Genomic DNA, 6,622 nt, shown 5'->3' on the forward strand with positions numbered 1-6,622 from the left:
ACTGCTGTACTTCCAACACCTTCGAGGATCAATTTCTCCCAAAAGTGAACAGAGCCAGCACCATATGGTCAGCTACAAACACTGATCTTTCTGATTCAAATGCAAAATGCTATTGCAGATGAAATTCACTGGGACAAAATGTTCAATAGAAAGATTACATTTCCAGTGGGGCAGAAAGATATTTGCCAGCATCTCATTAAGGCTTTGATACCAAGTCCTGGATTTCAATCAGCATTGAGAGAGAATGGCAATAATCCAGTAGCAAGAATGTAGCTAAGGCTTTGTTTCCCATAGCATTATGCATTTTTCCCATCTACAATAAAATCTTGAAAAAATTTCCAAGGGAATAGATATGAAAGAAATAACCTTGTAGTCATTTTAATGTCAGCCACACAACGCGTTCGGTGAAGCCTCTGCGGCCTGATAACTTCGCCTCTCACTAGGGGAGGAGAAGGTGACATCATTTACATTTAGCCCAACACGTGAAAAGGCCTGAAATTCTCTGCATCGTAAATGTAGCTTCAATTCTTCCACCTTTGCAGCCCCACCTCCCATCATTAATACAGTCCAGCCATTTTATCTCCTGCATTTTATCCTCTTCCCCTGGAAGTAATTTACTGACTTAATGGAAATGTGAGAGATTTGCTTTAACAGATTTTATGAATTTAAGCAAAAGGTCCTGCTGAACATTTCCCTTTGGAGAGAGGTTATCCTTTGGCCGGGAGGCATTTGTAATAGTTCAGTAATCAAAAAAGATTTGCCTCGGATTTGCTAATTTGCTCAGTCTCTTAAGTAACAAAAGGGTCTAAACTCTGCCTCCCAATTTAAAGTGAGCCCATAAAAGCTTCCAGCTTAGCAAGAAAGCTAAGAATCCACAATCTGAGCTTTTAACCCTATTTCAATTTGTGCAAGTGTAATATCGTTAGGAACCGATTTCTACTACCGGTTAGCTGTACATTTTCATGGAATTTAGTTCTTCATCCGAGAGGGGTGGGGTGGAAGAACGCTTCCAAGAAGACAAACTGCCACAGAAATAAAGCTTGTTTCCCCTGAAGGATCAGGAGCTGGGAACACTGAAAATTTCAGGGGAAAGTCTCTTTCCTATGAAACTTTTGGTCCAATGCAGCCAGGTAAGAACTCTGGATTGGATTTTGATTACGGGTGGAGAATTCAACTGTATTCTTCTTAATTTGCATGGCTGCATCTGAAAAAGATACGATCAGGTAGAATTATGACACTGCATCCACGGCTGTATCACCAGCATCTAGAGCAGTGCCAGGCACTGGGATGCTCAGTAAATATTGGCTGACTGAATGAACTGTAATAGAACAGAGCTGTTGTCATTGCTTGGTCAGGGAGAGACACTGTGGCTTTGCCTCAGGTTGTAAGCGACATCCTCCCATTCTTTGACTGGCTTCCTTGAGCTGGTTGCTCCAGCTCCTCCTGCCTCCAAACACCTCTTCCTGGAGCAAACTAATCAAACTGCACAACTTAACAGGAAAATGTGGAATGAAGATTAGAGTCTCTTGACCCAGGAAACAAGTAGAAGAAAACTAACCTGTAAATCTATAATCTTGCCCAACAACCTTGGTACTTAAAAAGAAATCTACACAGTTGAGAACCTGGCATAACCATATTTGCTGGAATTCTTGAGACACTCTAACTTTTAAATTCTTGTCTCACTGCCCCTTAAATTATTGCCCAACCATGTGCTCATCATAATTAGACTGCAAAGTTGGGAGAGGAAAAAAATAAGATAGCAGAAGGGAGGGAAGGAGTTTGGCCAAAGCTTAATTGAACTAAATTGTCTCCTTTTACGTCATTTTGAGAATTAGTAAAAACTCCACCAAGTGAACATGGACAGCCCCCCACAAATAAGGTAAAAGGGTTAATAACACAAGCATAGGTAGCTCAGCATCTTCTGGTATCCCAGGTAATATCAGCAGTGGTGAGACTAGTTATGGTTGGTTCATAAATCTATATGAAGAACCAAGTAGAAAGAAAACATGGCACACTTAGGCAACTGGGAATAGTTCTGTTTGACAAAAACATAAGCAAGATTGTTTCCTTATCAATATTATCTTCGTTTCTGTTAAAAATTCTTACTGAATACCCTGCCACTCTTAGTACAGTTCCTCCTGATCACTTCATCCAGGCACCACCTGAGGGCCTTTACCTGGCCTGTCTCCTAAGTTTGTTAATTGGCTAAATCATACTGAAGCCTTTCAACTCTTAGAATAAAGGAATGAAACAAATATCACTTTAGTTAGAATAAAAATTCCTGTGGACTACTACTCGCCAAAGGCCAAAGAGAGAGAAAGAATGAGAGAGGGTAACACGTAGAGTGATATTGCCTTTGTAAATAATCCTTCCATTCTTACTTTTTATTTTTCAAACGTGGATAATTTTTGTCTTAATCTTAATTTTTTATTAATTAATGCATGTGTGTAATTTAAACTTCCCCACCAATAATATCTGGTCTTTTAACTATTTATCTTCATTTCTAAATAATATTCTTAGGCTACTATTTATTGATTATTTTTCAGTTTTAGATTTTATCTGACTTCCTACTATGGAAGATAAGAATATGATTCTTACATATACTTCCCCCCCCTCCTCTTCATCCTTCTATGTAGTTATAACATGATTTTCCTTCAAGCAATATTCAGTGTTTACATTATTGTCACTTCGTTAATATTATTCACAGCTGAGCTACATAGTATATTATAAATACATTTTCTTTATGTCACAGCGTTTTATTTTCTCTGGCAATAATTTACACATATTTTCATTTGCTTAGTTTTCTGTGATTCATCCTCAAATTCTCTGAAAGAAGTGTGAATATCCTTCCAGTACATTCAGGCACACCAAGTAATCTATCAGTTCCATTTTAATCATCTCACAAACATCCCTACTGGAGTCCCACATTCTCTGGCTTGGTTGTGTCAGGCCTGCTACATGATGAGAACTTCCTGCTCCCCTGTCCTGTGTTGCCTGCTCTGTTTCCCAGACCTTGTCTCTTCTTTCTTGGCTTACTTCCTTGTTTTTGAAGAGCAATTAAATTTCTTTTCCTTTTTTTATTTTAATATTATAAACTTGTAAAGGCAATGGAAACCACTTGTTGAGGGTTTTTTTTAGCTACATACTTTTCAGACTTGAATTTTACTGCAACTTGCCTAATACCTGAAAGTCAAAGACCACCAAAGCTCTGTAGACCATCCTTTGAGAACCTTTATGCTATTCGTTCAAGAATCAAGAATCAATCAAAACACAAACATAATTAGACCTATTCTTGTTGCTGTGAAAAATACAAAGAAAATATAAGACACAAAAGGAGTTTATGGTCTGATTGAGAAGAGTGGTAGGCAGAATAATGGCCTCCCAAAGATGTTCACATCCTAACCCCCAGAACTTGTGAATATGTTATGTTGCATGGCAAATGGGAATTAAAGTTGCAGATGGAATTAAGGTTGCTAATCAGTTGACCTTAAAAGAAGGAGATGATGACAATGAGTTGAGTGGGCTCAATGAAATCACAAGGGTCCTTAAATGTGGAAGTGGGAGACAGAAGGTCAGGGTGTCAGAGTGATGCCATGTGAGAAAGACTTGATGGGCCATTGCTATTTGAAGGTGGAAGGTGGCCATGACTGAAGACATGTGGGCAGTTTCCAGAGTCTGGCAAAGGCAAGAAAATAGATTCCCTCCCCGACAGCCTCCAGAAAGGAATACAGCCCTGTGATATCTTGATTTTAGCCTGGTGAGACCCATTTCAGACCTCTGAACTACAAAACTGTAAAATAATAAATTTTTGTTGTCCTAAGCCACTAAGTTTGCGGCAATTTGTTACAGCAGCAATAAGAAACTAATACAAGGAGATAAGATGAACATATGCACACAATTAGCAGTTTCATCAAATAAGATTCTGTACCTAGGATTGTGTAGTTCATATCAAAATTTTAAAAGGCTAAGGGGGGGGCCAGCCTGATGGTTGATTTGCATGCTCCACTTAGGCGGCCCAGGGTTCACAGGTTCGGATCCCAGGTGCAGACATAGTCTCAAGCCATGCTGTGGTGACATCCCACACAAAACAGAGGAAGATTGGCACAGATGTTGCCTCAGTGACATTATTCCTCAAGCAAAAAGAGGAAGATTGGCAACACATGTTAGCTCAGGGCTGATCTTCCTCACAAAACAAAATAAATAACAGGCTAAAGGAAATCCAGAGAAAGTGTAGTAGCAAACATTCATTGAACATATACAAGATGCCAGGCACTATGCAAGAGGCCTTAAATTTGACAACTCATTGGATTAATTCCAGTGGTTTGGTAATTGAATAGGAAAGATGGAAAATGGAGAAAGACATTTGCCTTTTCGTAAGTGGCCTACATAGTCATCAGATGTGAATTTAAATGAGATTTGGGTTGGTATGCTCTATGTTTCGATTGTTTTGCACAAGGTTCCATTTAAGATAGCAATCACTTGTAAAAGTATGACCTAGGTATTCTTTTTTAAGCAATGGACCTGAAACTTTTTAATTGAAAGCAAATGATTTAACTCCATCCATTCCCATTAACCCTTAAACACACAGAGACACACAGACACACACAACTGCACTGAACTAGCCAGCCTACTGAAATGCTCTGGAGAAGTTTGTGTACTGAGAATCTGGCACAATGCACAATAACCTGGTTGGGTTTTAAGTATGTAAACAAATATGTTCAAACCTCTTGACGCTGGCACAGTCTTTCTCTGAGCTGTTGACACCTGCCACCTGAAACCTACAGTTAAACAAAGACGGAATAAATGTTCTAGTCTTCTAAATTTGCCTGTTGAGTTAGCAATTTCATTTTCTCTCATTAACTAGAGTTTGGCTTGGAGATCTGGAAACCAATTATAGTCATGCATTGCTTAACGATGGGGACACAACTGAGAAATGCATTTTTAGGTGATTTCATTGTTGTTCAAACATGATAGAGTGCACTTACACAAACCCAGATGGTATAGCCTACTACACAACTAGGCTATATGGTAATTATCTTATCAGACCACTGTTGTATATGTGGGCTGTCTTAACCAAAACATTATGCAGTGCATGACTGTACTTATTTGGGCACAAAATTTATACCAAAGAACAGAATTAAGCATTGATCCTCCCTATTGAATGAGATTAACTCTTCACATGAAGATGCTTTCAAAGCCAACTTGGTTAAACCATCCTAAAACAATTACTCCTCAGAACGAATACAAAAAGAACATTCCAACGCTTGCTTATGCATTCCTTTTGCATGCTACAAATATATCTTGCTGTATTTTTGCTTTTCTTTGCAATAAGCATTTCCAGTTGTCTTGCCTGTGGGTATTCACAGGCATGTAATCTTTTCTCTGAGAATCTGAACTGTTGTTAGTGATTAGAATTCCGAGGCAAACATGCCAAGAAATGACTACAAGGACCTGATTATCCCATAAGAATATTCTTCAGTCGTTAATTATTTGTTGCATTGGTACTTTCCAGCAGCAACAAAAGCTTCTTCCCTTCCCTCCGTGGGAAGTTGTGATAATGTTTTCACTCGAGGCTCCAATCACCAGGGCTGTGTAGGTATTCTCAGTGTTGGGGGTGCTACTACAGTGCCAAGAATAAGGGAATTTGTTAAAAGAGGAGAATAAGTTTTCAAAAATGGCATTAAACAACCCTCTTATGTAGATCAAGACATTTCCTTGTCTGGCCTGTCACTGGCTGCAAGTTCTTGTGGTTTACTGAGAGTAGTTAGAGGAAGACAGAGAAAAGAGTCCTCTGTCCTGGCCGCTTTGTCTCATTTGCCATTTGCAGGGTAACACCATGCAATGCAATCTTTTTTTCTCCGCGCAGCCCCAGACATGAAAAGAGAGACGACACCAAAGAAACAAAAGAAAGAAATCTGAGGAAGATGGAGATCAGGAAATGTACGTTAAAAGATCGAGGCCAAGGAGGAAAGAAGGATTCGAAGACTCTCAGTTCCTTAGATTATGAAGTTGTTTGAGCAAGTCAGTAAGCAGGGAGCTTGGGAGGGTCTAGGGTTTTTGTTTTGGAATGTTTTTAAGTTTTTAACACCTTAATAGCTGAATTACATATTTGGTCAATTAATGACAAACCTATAAGGGCATATACAATTTCGAGTCTTTAAGATGAAAAAGACTCAAGTTCAGGAAATATTATAACATTTTGGTTAAGACATTCAGGACTTGAAAAATATCTTCCCCTGCTTCTCAACATAACAGAATCTACCTTCTGGTTTTGGACTCCATGTTTTAATTATACCCTACATCATTTCTCTAGGGATTTTTGAAGGAAAACAAAATGTTCACTTTTTTTTTTCAGTAATTTTGCTGGAGTAAACTAACTGAATGGCAATAACTCTTCAGGGGAGTTTTTAAGAAAAAGGATATTTTTAAGAAAAAGGAAAATTTCATGATCAAATTCTGAACTAAAAAAGCAATGTTATCTACATTATTTTAAATTAGCACCTCACAATAAGGTAAGTGCAAAAAGCAAGGATTTTATATTATTTTCCTAGCTGTAGACGATTCTATTCAATTCAATAAAATACTAAGGAACAAGGGAACTAGCATTTACAGAGTGCCTACT

The sequence above is a fragment of the Equus przewalskii genome, chromosome 17 (genome assembly GCF_037783145.1).
Source record: "Equus przewalskii isolate Varuska chromosome 17, EquPr2, whole genome shotgun sequence".
Lineage (NCBI taxonomy): Eukaryota > Metazoa > Chordata > Mammalia > Perissodactyla > Equidae > Equus > Equus przewalskii.